The sequence below is a fragment of the Manis javanica genome, chromosome 6, assembly GCF_040802235.1.
Source record: "Manis javanica isolate MJ-LG chromosome 6, MJ_LKY, whole genome shotgun sequence".
Taxonomy (NCBI): domain Eukaryota; kingdom Metazoa; phylum Chordata; class Mammalia; order Pholidota; family Manidae; genus Manis; species Manis javanica.
In genome coordinates, this window is record NC_133161.1 from 15,478,150 (window position 1) to 15,495,491 (window position 17,342).

The 17,342-nt window shown below is 43.9% G+C and overlaps 1 protein-coding gene across 2 annotated transcripts in view; it reads left to right on the top strand.

Moving 5' to 3' along the window:
• Positions 1-294: 294 nt before the first annotated feature.
• Positions 295-17,342, top strand: part of PTN (pleiotrophin) — a 106,691-nt gene continuing 89,643 nt past the window's right edge. Inside the window, exon 1 of one of the 2 annotated variants that reach the window (XM_036994584.2) lies at positions 295-594. The gene's annotated coding sequence lies outside the window, so the exon portion shown is untranslated. The remainder of the gene's footprint in view (positions 595-17,342) is intronic. The other variant, XM_017651340.3, reaches the window with a different exon arrangement.

Sequence of the window (17,342 nt, forward strand, 5' to 3'; positions counted from 1 at the left end):
AAACTGGGGCCAACATTGTAACCTGAAATGCCATCACTTGTCGATCTAAGACGGGTACTTGATACACTGGGTTGGGTGTGTACCCACCTATACAACAGGTCATGCGTGCATAAAGTTAGGAAGAGAAATACTGTGTCGGTCTCTGCAAAAAACAAAAACGTCTCATCCCTGGCCTCTGGGTTCTGGGGCGCGCGCGGGCTCCTAAGGGGAGCGACTGCCCCGGGAGCATTCCGCTTTTAATGAGCTCCCCAATCAGCTCGCGAGGGCCAGCGCGCTCCCCCCCTCGCCCAGCCCGCGCCTCGCCTGCCTCCGCGCCTGCACTTCGCTTCCGTCTCCTCCCCGGCTGGGCGCGAGGGAGTCCCCGGCAGGAGCAGCTTCCCCGCCTCGCAGTCCGAAAATCCCGCCAGGGCAGGCGCCGAGCAGGGGAAGACCCAGAGGCGAGAGGGGGGAGGCCGGAGCCCGGCGAGTCCCCGGCCCGCAGGAAGGCAGCAGCCGCCGCGGCGCGAGCAGCCACCGGCCACCTGGCCCCCGAGCGGAAACCTCGCCCCTGGCAACAAAGGCAGCCGCGCGCCCGCCGCACGTTTGCAACTCAAAGTAAGTAAGCAGGGGCGCGCGGCACCCCGAGGGGCCGGCCACCCAGCTTCCCCCCAGCCCGCCACTTCTGGGGGCCTGCAGACGGCGGCGGTGGTGGTGGGAGAGAGGCTGCATGCCGTCTTCGCTGTAGGGGCTGCTTTCAAAACCGATTGGTCTGGAGGCAAACTGAGGCATATTCTGTGGGTTGGGGGGCCAGGTCAGGGTCGTCGGGGTGCCCTTCGGTGAGCCAAAGGGGGGAAGCTTTTGTGTTCTGCGTGCATGTGCACAGAGCTCCTGCACCACTTTGCTCTTTGTACGACCTGCACTGGTAGGTGTGTCTGCGGCTGGGCGGGGAAGCGAGCTAGTAAGGCAGCCTAGGGGGCTAGCAGGGGCTCGTTTCCCCATCCTTTCTCGGCCTGCCCCGGGCTTGCTGGCTGAGGACCCTCAGCTGGGATTCTAGGTAGGATGTGGGCTTGCTCCTCCCAGTGCCGGCCGACGGTCAGCGTCTGCAGAGCCGCGAGCCCTGGAAAGGCTCGAGAAACGGCCAAATTCGAAGTTTAAGAGACACACCTTAAACCCCTTCTCTCGTTTGAATGCTAATTTTAATGCTGCCCACTACACAGACACTTGAAATTTGTTTCACTCACGTGAAGCAAGGCATACTTATTAATCTGCCAGATACTTAGTTTCTGAGTTGATGTGTCTAATTAGTTAACAAAATATTTTTAAAGCGAGGAATGTGTTTAACTTCTTCCCCACTAAATAAAACTCCCTGTGTAACACACGCACACAAACACACACGGAGTTCATATACATACTCTATTGTTAACTGCCCCGTCTTTGTTAACTGCTGCTTTGCAAGTCGGGACAGGGTGAGAAAATGGGAGTGGCAAGTGGGGGTGGTGGCAATAAGCAGGGAATCAACTATGTGAGGACATCAAGGCACCACTCATCTTGGGGCATTTTGCTTTGGCGCGCGCGCGCGCGCGAGGGTGTGTGTGTGTGCGTGTGTGTGTGCGTGTGTGTGTACGTGTGTGTGTGCGTGTGTGTGTGCGTGCTGGAGGGGAGGGCCTGGAAGGAGACTCAGGCACTACCTCGAAGAGCTTTTGAACTAACCTAATGAAGCAGGTTCATGATCCCAGGCAAATTTGCAGTTGATGAAACAGTAGAGCCTATTTTAGGCCCTTGCTCACCTGGGGATGAATTGATGCATGGAACTGTTACAAGGTGATAGGAGGGAAACAAAAGAGCTGTCTCCCAGCATAGAAAACATAGCGCGGATTTTCTCCCTGCGTTGTGAGCCTTTTTAGGTCAATTATACACTTTACAGCAGGAAATAATTAAAAAACGTTTATAGTCCAGTCAAGTTAAAAAAAAATTAGAGTGATATCTCTTTTCCCTTCTTCGAGACATGAGTTACCGAAGTGGCAATGATAGTACTTTCTCATTTAAACTAGATGATGAGACTTTTTAATTTTATTAGGAAAAAAACCCTAATGCTGTTATTCTGTGCTTTAAGAAACTTTTATGCTGTGAGTTCTCTAATTGTACTTTATAAGTTTAGAAGGTGATCTTTTCTTTCCTGCCTCCTCATTTAGTGGACAGCCTCTGTAAGGAACGGCCCCCAAAAGCCACACAAAACTGCACGAGCTGCTGGATTGTGGCTGTTTGCTTGTGGATGTAATTGCAGTATATTTTCAAAGCTAGAGCTGTGAGGGAAATTAATTTCTGTTTAGATATAACTTTTTATTATCTGACTTTTAAATGAGGTAATATACAGAAGGCAAGTATCATATATTTAACGGTATATTCAGTATAATCTATATATTATAGAATAATACATAACTGGTTTCCTAGGTCTCCTCCCCTGATATTTGGAGTAATACATTTTCTCATTTGTTGAACGTTCACATGTACTTCATTTGGTCATTACATACCGTGATATGTAGCAGGATCCACATTTTTTTTTTAAAGGGCATTTTTGTTTTTTTTTTACCCTAGCAAAGTCAGTGGCCTGGTTTGAATTTTCTCAAAACCTGATCATTGGAAATAACTGAGAGAAATAAGGTCCCCAAAGAGTTTAATTGCTGTTATTAATACACTCAATCTTCAGTTTGAATGTTTTTTCCCCCTTTCAAGATACTCTTGGATTTTCATTTAAATGACATTCTCACGCGGATTCTGATCATATTCCTATTTTCCATGTGGTGCTTTTATTGCTAGTCAAAAGTGTCAGGAGACTGTATTTAGTTGGTTTGTTCAAAATGGTGTACTAGGATGTGGGTGGTGTCTCAGAATTAGAGAGAAAGGCCTCATACTTGATCTGTAAAATGGGATAGTGTCTCATGAGCTCTAAGATTATTATTCTATTATTCAAAAATTATACCTCTTATCCTTAAATCTAAGATATTTGGTTGATGGGAGCACCAAATAAAATACACTTTTATTAGATGTGCTATAGCTATAAATGAACAATGTGCTTGCAAAAAAAAAGGTATAGTTAGTGGCAGATTGGCAGATTGAGGGCCAGAAGTCAGAATTCAGAATAGACATTGCCATTCTCCAAACACTTATGCTTTTTAATATGGTGGCATAGTGATGGGGCAGTTGTCTTGACATCCCTCATGAACATAATGACTAAACTGAGATCACTGAGGATGATCAGAGAGCAGACGTGCTCCCAGCCCAGACTGCGGTGTAGTTCACGCGGAAGCATCAGGCTGACCGAGGGCTCTCCAGCTGCCCCCGTCCCACCGCTTGGATGCTGAGTGGAGCTTCTCTAGAAGCTGTCTCCTCAGGCTGCTGTTCTAATGAGTAATCATGGCACAAGGCCATGTCATTGCCCTGGGGTAGAATAATATTCAAATATGGACCTTCTCTTTGTGAGCTGAGCCTGCTTTTTTCCATCCAGAGTTGACTGGCTTGAGTGGAATCTGGACCATGGCCTCACTTAGGAAAGTTGTTCTCCATTCCTGATGCTTATGGCCCATTCGCGTTTCCATCCCCTGGGCCACGGTGCCATGCCTCCCGCCAGTCTTGTGGCACGGTTCTCACGGCGTCGTATAATCCTTCTGGACTGTCAACCATAACAAGCCTTTGTTCCTCCCTCTTTCAGTATTTGGTACGTAAGAAGTTAACATTTTTGTGGTTGGAAAGGGAGCTGTGACGTAACATCAGAGGGCATTATAATTATATTGTGGATTTGATTATGTAGGTCGCATTCAGCACAAACCCCGATTTCTTAAGGGTAGGCAAGGAGTACAGTGATCAGTTCATGCCTGAGATATGTGGAGAAATGAAATTTAATTTCTTCTATTGGGCTTAATTTTTGAGCCATTTCTTTACAGTAGGTTTTGATAAAGTGACATTTCAAATTAAAAAAAAAAGATCATCACCATGAGGTTCCTAAAAACAGAATTCTTAGATTCTTAAACTTCATACTTAGTAAAAAAAATCCCCCAAAACTACTGCTGTAAATTAACTTGAAAGAAGTGAATCATAGTAACTGACACTTGAGCTTTGAATTCTAAAACTTGTGCTCAGTAAAAACCAACCCATCATTTCAAGCCAACATGCTGCACCTCTAACCTTTTGTTCCCATTTCTTCCAATTTTTCCTTACCTATTTCCCCCTACTCTGGCCCTCATTCCTCCTTCCGCTGTCCAGTTGCCACTGTTTCCTATCCAACAAGTCCCAAGACATCTTGCCCAGTGTCTTCCCCATGTCTGTGATGGTGTATATCTATTTATGCACATACATATCGGCGATGCTTGTCCTTATCTTGTGAGCTAAAATTTAGATGTTTTTGTGACATGCTTCACCCAAATCTGTTTTCGGGGCCAATGTACTCTCTATCCACTTCACTGGGTTTTCTTCCCTGTTGACTCAGACCATGGCTAAGGGCAGCTTACCCATGCACCACTGCAGTACCGTTGGCATCATCCCCCTCTCAGCTTCTCCACTGCAGTGTGGTGGGGGGCCAGGCTCGCTCATCTCCAAGACACCCTCCCAGGGCCTACTTCAACACCATGTTCCTTGGGGCTACGACGGTCAATTAAACAGTAATAAACAATACTTACTGTATATATGCTGGATGCCTAATACTGTGCTGGACCACGTCCTATTGCTAAGAAATACGAGGTTTCTTTTCTGTAGGGCTTACAGTTTTACAGTCCCAAACACTTTGTGTAGGTAAACGGTGCTAACTTGTGAAGTCTTTTATTAGAAATTCATTAAGAGATCTCAAACAATGAGATACCATTATGCTCCCACCCACCTTTGGAAGAAACACTCTAAAAGTCACTGGTCCTTTCATCAAACCAATGACTTTTGCATTTCCTTACCACACAGCAGAGTTGCCTGCTAACACCGCCTTCTTGTGATTATCTTTCACTGCGTCCTCGACGTATTCTCTTAATTTTGTTCAGCTTCTTTGGCCATTCTTTTCATCTTTTTCTGTTTCCTTTCTCTCCCCTCAACTTCCCAATGCAGACATTTACTTGCAAATAATTCAGGTTTTCTCCTTCCCTCTCTCTTCAAATGCTTCAGAACTAGTCAGGAAAACTCTTCTTTGAGTTTCTGCTCCAGTTTTCATTGAGAGTGCTCTCAGATCTCTCCATTCTTTATTGAGTTCTAGACTAACATTTTAAATTACTTTTTGAATGAATACTGAAGGGAATAATTTAAGTACCATCCTATTTGAGGAAGGAGACTGAAGTAAAGGACTTCTTACTTAATTCTTATCCCCAACAGATTTCTACAGATCCTGGCTGCCCTGTGCTATATCACGTAGTGTGATGGGGGTACAGAGTAAACAAATATGCATTCAAACAGCTTATGGTCTACTTAATGTGTCTGTGAATAAGAAAATTAAACACAAATTACTCTACAAGTTAGAGTAAGATATGTACATACAATGTTTTTGTCCTAAACAGTTCCAGTGATAAACGGATAAAAATAATTTTTATGAGAAAAAGGAAAATGTAACTCACAAAAGGCTAAACGGATAAGATGATAATATTTATTTCAAAAGCCTCTCTGTCTTTTTGTTGCTTTAATGTCATTCTGGAAGAGAAATTGAGCTCTCAATTCTTTTGTGTTTTCATTTCACGTTTGCTCCATAATAGAGCAGAAAAAATGATTGAAAGTGACATTCTCTGAGTTCAGTCTGAGTTATTTAGAATAAATGTAATATTAAAGGCTTGACACATCACCCTCAATGTTGTTTTCAGGAAAATAATACCAGACATGAGATACTATCCTTCAGTGAAAATACAGATATGGAGGAAAAGAAAGCAAATTCCCCAGGGTCACTGTGGTATGTTGGCAGAAGTGTAAATGAGCTGGAGATTGGAGATGCCCAGGGAGAGAGTTTTCCCAGGCAAATCCTCCCTCTAGGTGGAGCTCAGATTCTCCCTGCTCTTCCTGGTCTCCCCATCACTTCTTCCAGTGACTTCAACTCCTGCTTTCCCAGAAGTGTTGACACTGGAAGAGCACATCTTTTAATGGAATTATTTTAATGGAATTGCTCACCATTACCACCAGCTTCACTCCCCCACACCATACACTGTTGAAGTCCAGGACTCATTCATTCATCTCAAGAACCCTAGAATATGTAGCATAGGTCCACTGAAAATGCCCAATACACGTTGGGGTGAATGAGTGAAAAAATAAATAAATGAATGAATACAATCTCTTTGCTCCTCATTCTGCAGTGACCTGGACGGTCTGTCCTCTGTACCTAATTCCTTTAAATACCACCCGTTGCCAATTTCCTCTAGTAGAAATCTCCTCCTCTCCCTTTTCTTCCCCTCTTCATTTCAGAGGTCATAGTGGCCTGCTACGGAGTGTCTTCCTAGTCACTCTCCACCTCATTCATGTTAAGGCCCCAAACCTTGTATGGTGTCTGACTCATGGCTACTTCCATAAAGGACAGGAATCTGACCCAACCTCTTTAACAAACCACATCCTTCAAAGCTACAAGACTGATCACTTGAAGTATTATTTTCATCACAACTCCAGTGTGGCTGTAAGACATTTGTCTCTTCAAGCCTTTTCACATTTATTTTCTCATCGTATTTGCATAACAATTCCACTTAGGCTGAGGAGGATTTTTTTTTAACTGATGTAGACACTTAAGCTTAGGTTAAGGTGACCCCATTAAATGCCGTACAAGTAAAAAACCAAAGGTCTTAATTCCTAGTTCCTTTTCCCCTCTACAATGTGATGCCATTTCTTCCTTTGGCTAATTAATTTTATCTGCCATTGCCTCTTATATCAAATCTAAACTCCAGTGTATGTACAGTAAGAGGCCATATAACCTAGGGTGGCAGTTCCCTATCTTGAGTGTTTATCAGAGTGACTAAGAGTCTTGTCTTAGCTTCCAGATGCTTAGGGCCCATCCCCAGAGATTCTGGTTTGAGAGGTGGAATCAAGGATCCTGGCTACATGATAGGCCATTTAGATGCAAGTGGTGCATTGGGAACATTACCCCTAACACCTCCAATATTTGAGCTCCAAGGTCAAAAAAATGGAGATATGTACCATAGCTGTCCTTCTTACTAGCTTAGTGACTGTCAGCAAATACCGTGGTCTTTCCTGTTTCAATTCCCTTATCTCTAAATGAAGGCACTAGTACTTACCACCTAGGACTGACATTAGTACCAACTGAGAAAGGGAATGTGAAGGGCCGAGCCCAGAGTCTAATTTCTGGGGAGTGCTTGATGAGAAAGCTGCTGCCGTCCTGGAAGAAAGCCCCCTGCTCTCCCTGCGCCCCTGCTTGTATTTCTCATGCCCGCCCAGCTGGGTTCTCCAACAAACAGAAACCCAGGTGAGGCTGTGCCTCTTGAAATGCTCCTCCCCTCCACACTCTCGGGTCATTCTCTCTAAATGCACGTCCGAAGCTCCTGCCTTCTGTGATCATGTGATCGTGCTCAAGGCCTGGTGGTTTGACGTGGAAGGGCCCCAGGTCAGACTGTTGGCCCTGGCCTTTCCCATGGTCTAGGAGAGCCTTGTGAATACGGGGTGCTCCCAATCCGAGGTACAGCCCTGGAGGGGATGCCCATAACTACATTCTCCCTGGCCCTGCTACCCCCATGAGTCATCGGCTCAGTGAAGGAGTCCAGGTTCGGGTGCAGGAGCCCACATTTACTTCATGTTGCTTGGTATGGGATGCTGTGTAAGTCACTGAATCTCCTGGAAGCTCAGGACTTTCAGCTGTGTAAGAGGGCAATGATGGCACTGATATTGCCTGCTCTGTCTACCCGGCAGTTTGCAGACAACGGTGAATTGTGACAATGTCATGCTTATAGATGTAAGCTATTATGCCAAATGTGAGCTATTATTGAGAATATCAGTGGGGCCTCTTCTTTCTCTTTCCCCAAGTCTGTTGCTTGTCATTGTCATTTTCTTAGGATGCCTGGTGATTGCCTGCAACGCCAGAAGGGAAGTTTGACCCGATGAAGTGAGTCGGAGGAGAGATGGGTGGTGGGTGTGAAGAAAAGGAAATCTGAGTCATAGAGGAAAAAAAATCCTGCATAGACAATCCCCAAAAGGCTGAATTAAATGGTTATGAATCCCTTTCCCAAATGTTATGTTATAGTTCTTTCTAAGAGTTGTAAAGGAGACAGACATACTAAGTTTTTCAGTCAGTTATGGTCACTACCTTTGCGCCTTACCATTGACTAGCCACCCTCGGTTTATGCTTTAGCTGTGCTGCTCACACTTTATTGTGCACGTCAGTTACCTGGGGATCCTGCTAAAATGCAGATTCTGATTGAGTCGGTCTCCATGGGCGCTCAGAGTATGCATTACTGACAGGCTCCCTGAGGAGAGCGGTGCAGCTGACCCAGGGACTTCACCCGGAGTAGCCAGCCGCCTGTATTTAGTCTGACACCCTTGGGAGAATAGGAGAGACCTCAGAGCTCTCCCACCATGGCACCCATGGCTAATGTCAGTGAGTGTCACTGGCGGTAACATGTCCTCTACACCCAAAAGCTGCTCATACCTGTATTTTTGTGTCCAAATAATATTTACCATGTCTGAGTTCTTAAAAAAAAGCAAAGCAATACCTGAATTGCTGTTGACTCACTGAAGCACCTTCAGCGTAAAAGGCCATTTGCCAGTCACGTTGTTGGGTCTCTTTACCAGCGCTTCTGGGAGAGCCTTCCCCTGGGAGGGCTTTAAGGGATCCCAACCCTTCTTTCTGAATTTGCCTTAAAAGCTAGGGAGAAGTACTTAGGAAACTTCATTCTTAATATGAAAAGGATATGCTGTAATTTATTTCCTTTGTGCTAGAGGGCTCTCTTCTTTAGGGTTTGAACATCTCTCACTCCCTTTGAGTGTCCCCTTCTACCTGTAATGGAAGTTGAGCAGGTGTCATTCATGACTTCCTGGGAGACACGAGACTGCTCAGAGCAGGATCCAGGGATTTTTTTGCCTCAGCATCTGGATTTAATCAATGAAGAACATATCTTGATGACCATCTTAGGTAACAGAGAAAAATCTTCGCTCAAGCTAGACCAAGTAGAGACCATACAAAACTTTAAAAGAATGTTTTCATAATGGCCTTCCCTGTTTGCCAAAAATATGGCCTTTTCTAAACCTAGCCATGGGATTCTTGCTGTCTACAGCAGAGAATCATCTCTGAGGTTTTAACATAGAGCGGTCCTCACTTCTGAGATTAAGAACATCAGAGGGGCATCTGTCAGCTGGCCAGATGGGGTGTCCATGTTAAGCCAAAAGTTGGATCTTTAGCATAAAAAAATACCGTGCAGCTTTGGAGACTCTTATGCAGAGCTCAACTTTGTTCTTAAAAATATTTCCTCCAAAAAAATGTTGTCTTCTGTGTGCAATATATTTCTTTAGATATGGTCCAAGGGATTCAAAGGAGGAAGGCTGAAGCTGCTGCAGGAAAGAAAGCAGGTAGCTTATTAGATATTTTAACAGGTGTAGGTGCTTACATTTTGAAACAATAAAATAAAGCCTTTCTTCCTATCCTTGTTTCTTGTTTGCAGTATACCCCTACCTGTGAAATTCGATGTCTCTGACAGTATGCAGAATCTTATATATAGCTTGATACACATCAAACCTGTGAAAAAGCTGACATGATTAAAATTCTTTTGTTTATTATTCAAATTATTAATCATGTGAAAAAATTATGAAAAGGGTTTTCTTCATTATTATGTTTGTTATCCAGAAATCATGAATATACATAAGAAAGACATTTCTTCCCATTCTAGAAAAATCTATGCTCAAGGTACAACCTACTCAAATTTTAAAAAATTATAAAGAAGGAAAACTCACTTATAATCCTGCTTAAAATAGACATCACTATTAACACTCTGACATGCTTTTGCCGGTTTTCTGATGTAGTTTTTAACAATAGTTGTATGAATAATTGTGTCTCGCTTTAAAAAAAATCAACATTATAATTAATGTGCACTATATTTTTAATAGCTTTACACACATTAACATGTGCATTTGCTTCTACTAACTGGGCCCATTAAAATGGCAATTCAGTTTGTTTAGTGTGACATGGGTAAATGTGAATCACAAAAAAAGCTTGGTAAATTAAAATATGGACTCTCATAAAAAAGTTGGAAATAGAAAAATGCAAACAGACCAACACAATCCCAAGAAGGAAACAAAAAAATCTTTGTCCCAGCAAAGGGTGTGCTGTTTAGACAGGAACAAATAATCCGGTGGAATTTAGTGCGTGCCGATCAAAGGTCAAGCTGAGTAAACACTATCTTCCATTCTTACCCTTGAGGACCTGTAGGGATACATATCCAGGGGGAAAGTCTCCCCGGGGGAGCCACAGCTGCCGGGTTCCGCCCAGGTCCAACCTGAGTCCCATGGCAGGTCCCAGGAGCCTGGGGAACTTCAGCTGCTCTGGGCTGGTAGGCGCGGGCCTCGTGCACCACAGGTGGGCGAACTCCCGGCACAGCGGACCTCTTTGATGCGTGTCGCTGCAGGGCTTGGCACCCTTTGGGGAGTTAGTTATTTGCTCTGTTATTATTTGGAATGACTAGTGTATACAAATTGGCTCCAGTTTAAAGTGAGTCAGATCAAATTTGGGTTTGATAACCGCATTCCTGTAGAGGATGGTGAAATTTAATCGCCTTTACCGTCTGTGCCAGTGTTGGGATTCCTACCCCTTTGAGCCTCAATTGACTTTTAGCCTTTCTAAATAGCGGCTTAAGTCTGAAAATTAGGGATCGCAGAGTTAGTCTGCCTTCTGGTATGTGATATCTGGGGAGTTGAAGATGTACTTCAAGGCTCTCAGAAATGAGTTTGGTTTGGGGAAGCAGATCAAAAGCAATTCAGCAGGAATAAGTGAGTAGAGGTGGCTTTCTACCAAGTTCTAACTAGATCCACATTTCCTAAAAGCAGGCATATTCTGTGGATTTCTAATGTCTCATCCAGTGATGTGCGCTTGCAAGAGCTTATAATGAGAGCAGTTAGCTTCAAAGGCAGCAGAACCAAGAGGACAAAAGAAACAGAAGTGGCCTTGAACCGAGACCTTAGGGAAAACATCCAGACATCTGACGGACAGAAGCCCTGTGGCTTCTGTGGCTTGGTAAGAGAAGCTACAGACCTCACAGAAAATTCTGTTAGCTAACACTGAGATTTCTTCCATGTGGATGGGCTATGGGGCAACTACCTCTGGGTCCTTTGGGCCCACTGGGCTCTGGTGGGGTTCGTGAGGAGATTTCTCTGGGGTGCATTTGTCGTTTTTGTTTTCCAAATCTCCTGGGCTCTCGAGGCCTCTTCGTGGCATACTGCCATGCAGTCCAGTCCAGCTCTGCGGAGCAGCCCTGTCCCCTCCTTGTTGTTCTCAGAGGAAGCATTTGAAGACAAAACAATGTCTGTTGTTCCAGTGAAGAGTTCCTGCATCAAATGGGACCTGAGCGATCCTGGGTGCAGGGCCGCGAGTCAGACATCTGGTTGCTGGCGCCCTCTCTTCCATAAAGCTGCACACCAGGTCTTCCCTGCCCTTGGGGATGGGGGTCGCTACAGGAGATCCGGGGGAGATGGAGAGGCTCCTTTTCCTGGGCTTTCCAGTAAGCTTCCTGGTTACTTTTTTTTTTTTTTTTACCATCACTTCCGTTTCTAGCTGTCACATGTGACTTCAGGTATCTTGTTTAAATCCCAGAAAGTTTAGGTCTGGGCATTTCCATTATAAAGTCCAATTTTATTTTGAAGAACAAATATTATTCCCTTGTCTTTTTCCCCGTCTCAGATTGACCCCTTCTTGTCTGTGTTCTAAGTACACACCAAGGGTTAGCCAGGATTATCATTAGCTGTTAGAACTTGTGAGCAATTGCAAACAAGTGCTGAACAGAGGAAGGTGTGAGGATTGGTCTAAGGCTGCCTTAACATTTCGTTGTGAGGAGGGCAGTATACTTTAGACCTGCAGAGAGGGAGGGGCATCTGAATTAGAAGAGGTGAGTAACATGGCAGTGAGGAGCAGACCAATTCGTTAGGCTTTAAGGAGCAAGTAACAAAATTCTCCCAGAGGGTGAAATGGAGAAACTATGGAACTGTGGCTTATTGGTAAATTTGGCTTTTAGTGAAATGAGGACAAGGAAATACCCACTGAGAAGCCCCATGTGCAATTGAGGGATATTTACGGTACGTGCTAGAAAGGATAAGACATGAAAATACTGACTGGTGTTTCGTGAAGCAAATCTGCAGGTCTTATATCCTCAAGATAGTATCTAACTGGTATTGTTTCCACTTGTAGGTCTCTGTATGAAGATGCTTCAGTTGTTAAATCATCTTGGATTGTCGGTCCTTTGGGTTTAAAGGGAGTCACTATGTTAATTCTGAGTTCTAATGGTCATGTATCTTGTTTGTAAACCTCTTCTGCTAGGTCATTCTTTACTTGACCTCTGCTCAAATGGCAACCAGCACATAGTAGGCATACATTCCTGTCTATTGTTGCATAGAATTAGGATAACCTTTTGCCTAGTTCCTATCCACCTGTCGCCCACCTTCCCTCTAGCAACCCTGGCAAGATTTAATATTAACTGGCCAAAAATTGTGACATGAGCATCATGTTCTTTGGCCTCTCCAGCTTTTCCTTCCTGCTCTATCCGTCATACCCAGGGATATTTCCATTGTCAGTGTTCTGGCACCCAGAGGCTCACCCCCTGCTAGCGTAGGAGGGCACCTTGTGTGCAGGCTCCATGCTGGCCATTGCTGTCCCTAGCTCCTTTGATGTGCTCTGGGAACGTGGGGCAGGCAGTCAAAGTTCAGGACCTGCCAGCACCTCTGAGGCACTGTTCCTAGGAACTTCTAGGGCCACACTTCGTCCCTTATCACCAGCTGCTTCCAGAAGTTCAAGACTTTGCTTTCTTATTATTTCCCCCCTTTTTCCTTTCTGAGTGCAATTCACCAACTTTAATAATAATATCTATATTCATTGGGTGTTTTCTCCCAGGTGGGCCCAGCACGATAAATTTACATTCAGGGCTGGGTTAAATGCTCCCAATAACCCAGGGAATAAAGGCTATTTTCCTTCTCAGTTTAAAAATGAGGAAACTGAGTCCACATGGTTATGTAACCCATCGAGGATCACAAGCTAGTAAGAGGTAGAATTGCAATTGCAGCCCAAATGTTTCTGACCATAAAGCTCATAAACATCATGCTTTTCTACCTCCATCCTTCTAGGACAAGATATTTTGGTTCAATATTGCTTCCTCTCCCCCAGCCAGCATCCAGGACAGGCTCTCGTACTATGCACTTTATTTCTGCCTCTCATGCGCAGGAGAATACCCTCTCTTGGACAAAGAATCCTGTCATTAGAATAGACCTCTTTGACTGAATATTATTGTATATTGGTTAATCCTCTATGGTTTTTTCAAGTATCAGTTTACCCGGCCTGGTGGTTCAACTGGCTTGTGCTGAGGCAGGGGACGGGGGGAGTGTAGGCAGGAGGGCGTCTGGCTGAGGCTCTGTCTGTTCCTCCAGCCCGCTATCACCTGACTAAATTGTTTGCTGGACTGCTGGGTTCCAGGCCTGGGGGAGACCACAATGCCGTGTTTGTGTGCCTATGAGAGTCTCTGGCTTTGATTAGCAGCTAGTTCCAGTGCAGCTGGACATACAATGGGGACCGTAGGATGGGAAAAAAGTCCTGCCACAGTTTCCCATTGGAAAGCATTCACCGTCAAGCTTGGACATCCAACATGGGGCCCAGAAGGACAGAGGCTGGGAAAGGTTAGGCCTGTGTGTGTGATGAAGCCACGCCTACACGTGAAGTGTCAAGCCTGTATCCCTCTCAGTGTTTTTTATGCTTAAGGTTTGAGGCTGGTGTTGATGGGGTGTGATGAGGGGCAAAGCATGGAAGGCTGAGAGCATGCAGGAGCTCCAGGGCTACAAAGGCCAGGGTAAAAACAGTGAAAGGGGTACACTTATCTGAAAAGGCAAAGTCACACAGTAAAAACAAAACAACAAAAAGGAGTCGTTACTTTGGCTGCATGGAAGAGGAAAAAATAACTATAATTCTGTCAATGAAAGAGAGAAGTAGGAAGTTTTTATTTCATAACATAGGTAAAATTAGTGATTTCACAGCATAGACAAACTGACAAAAATAGAATTTTTTCTTCTCATTAAATTAAATCTCACATCTCTGGTAAGCACCCCCATCTACTGGTAGCTGGATAGTAAGATGTCTGCCTGGTGAAACCTTCATGAGAGTGTGTATCAATCATACCTTAATAAAAAATTAAAAAAAAAATTACCCCAAAATAAGTAAGTAAATAAATAAAAGTTCACAGTTAAAAAAAAAAAAAGATGTCTGCCTGAAGTAAAGACCTCATATATCCTTAGAGGAGTGCTTAATTTACTGAGAATTTCTAGTCAATAGACTATTTATCCGTTCCTATCTCAGCCTATAGGTGCCTTATTTGGGTGCTCATAAGGGAGACAAAACTGACTTATAGTTAGAAAACTATGCAATGATGAAATGGTAAGAGAGGGTTCAGTCCAGTTAGCTAGTGGAAGAAAGCATTCTCGTCTGGAGCTGAGTGAAGGGGTAGGATTTTTTTTTTTTTTGAGAGGGCATCTCTCATATTTATTGATGAAATGGTTGTTAACAACAATAAAATTCTGTATAGGGGGGGTCAATGCTCAATGCACAATCATTAATCCATCTCAAGCCTAATTCTCGTCAGTCTCCAGTCTTCTGAAGCATAACGAACAAGTTCTTAGATGGTGAACAAGTTCTTACATAGTGAATAAGTTCTTACATGGTGAACAGTGCAAGGGCAGTCATCACAGAAACTTTCGGTTTTGATCACGCATTATGAACTATAAACAATCAGGTCAAATATGAATATTCGTTTGATTTTTATACTTGATTTATATGTGGATCCCACATTTCTCCCTTTATTATTATTATTTTTATTTTTAATAAAATGCTGAAGTGGTAGGTAGATGCAAGATAAAGGTAGAAAACATAGTTTAGTGTTGTAAGAGAGCGGGGTAGGATTTTTAAAACCGAGCGGTTCACATATGGCAGAGAGGCTGGAGGAGCATTCCAGCTGAGGGATGGAGAGAGAAGAACACCAAAGAGATGATCAAAAGCAAGGTATGTGGGAACAGAGAGCATATGGGCTGGATTTGTACAGAGAGTGAATGGCCACAGAGTGACAGGTAGGATTAGCTAACAGTGTTGGGTAATAATAGCCAGACCCTTGAGATACAAGCTGACCTGCTTGAATTCTATCATGTTAGATAGTAAGGAATCACTGAAGGCTCCCCACAAGCAAGGAAGAAAAGAAAAACTTGGGAAGTACAAGAAAGATTATTTTTAGAGAAGCAACAGATTAGAGGTGGAGAGAATCCATCCAATTTTTAAAAGGAATCCTCTATGTACCACCTCTCCCCCACAAGCCCTTGATCTTTCCGAATTCTGGAAATCCTTCATCACTTTGCTTAAATGATATCTCCTCCGTGAACACTGGCTTTATGCCCCTAGCTACAGCGCATGCTTACTCTTCTTGCTGTTCCACAACTTTCTGTGCTTTTTATTTTACAGTTTCTTATTCATTCACTCAAAAATGTGCAATGCACACAATATGCTCGGCTCTATGTTAAGTATCAGGAATACAGAAATCAATACAATAAGTCTCTGTCTTAAAATCTCACATTCTAGTTGGTGAGGGGCAGGGGGCATAGAAATAGCTAATCAGTGCATTGCACATTTCACATCTAGATAAGCACTTGTGAAAATCCACTGGACAGACCTAATTCAGTTGGAAGTGGATTCAGGGCAGGCTTCCAGGAAGAAGTGTCTCCTGTCTCATGTTTAAAGACTAAAGATAAGGGAGAAGGTGGGAGTTCTAGGTAGAGGTAATAGTGTGAATCATTAACTGCATTTTTGTCATGTAACAGTTACTTGAAAGGACAATCTCTTTGCTACTGAACTATGGAGCCCCTAGCCTTATACTCTGCACCAAACCAAATGGGTGAAACAGTGAATGAATGGACAGATGTCTGGATGAATTTCTGATGCCTTAGTGTAAGTAGGTGCTTAGGAAGAATTATTTCTGGAGACACTATGAAGCAAAATAAAAACCGTCTAAAGTCTAGATGTTAGGAAGGGAGGTAGGTACATCAAGAGTGAGTGGAAAATGAGATGCTGAAGCTGACCAGTTTGGGAGAAGTCTAGTGCCGTCAGTGGAGAGAAGACATCCACAAAAAGAGCTGATTGGGGAAGAGGTGAGTGTCCTGGGCCTGTAGGATTTGTGGAGAGACGTGGTTATCCTCAGAACCAAGCATGCACTGGACCCCAGCTTCTCAGGTCCCTGAACTTTGTGAGAGGCCTCAAAGCCTGGGGAGGCAGCTTGATAAAAATGAGCCTCAGGCTATAGGACTCAGGCTATAGGTCAGTGATGACCAGTGATCATCAGAACACGAGTTCCCAAGCTCATTCCTGTATCTTCCTCCCCAGGAGGTCTTGCAACGTATTTTAGCTAGAATGAGAGCAGATCATGTTAACAGTTTTATTTTCTGGGGACTGTATTTTATGACTTTGCACCTTACTTTAAAGTTTCCTTGGATGTGTCAACTTTCAAGAAAACTATAGTCAGGTCCCAGCATTTCACACGCACGTGGAACCATTTGAAGTCACATCTCCCAGAAGGGATCACTTGGCCTCTGAGAGCCTTCTGTAATTTGAGTAACTGCATTTTTCATGCACACTGGTCATCCACACTGAATGGCCTGCTTTTTTTCTTGAGACCACTCATTTTCCTTTGTTCAGAGGAATGGTCTTCTGCCAGTTGTGTATAGAGTCATTACTTCTGCAGCCAGTGGAAAAAGTAGTTACTCATGGAACTCAACACCAGAGTGACAGTAAATGCCAGATTGTATGGCTCAGCAAATATTGTTTAAAATATGTGGAGAAAAACAAGTGCTGGGCTCTCACAGGGAAAAAGTTTCTTATGTTCTCTGTTGAAAGGGCTCCTGTCCTGGGAGGATATTTGCAATACCATTGCTGCTTTTGCTGTGCAAAGTCAGCACCTCTTCCCCATGAGTCCTGCTGGGATAGGAAGACACTCCCTTCCTTTCCAGTATTTTTTCTTTATCCAACTCCAGGATCCAACTTCATGGGGTGGTGGGGGTGGGGGGTGCAGAGTGGAGCTACATGGATCATTTTCATTTTTCTTTCTTAAAAATTAGTTTTTCAGCTTTGCTAAGAGAAAAGAAAGTTCAGGAAGTCAAAATTGCCTGGTTTCCAATCCTCAATTCATTTGTGATTT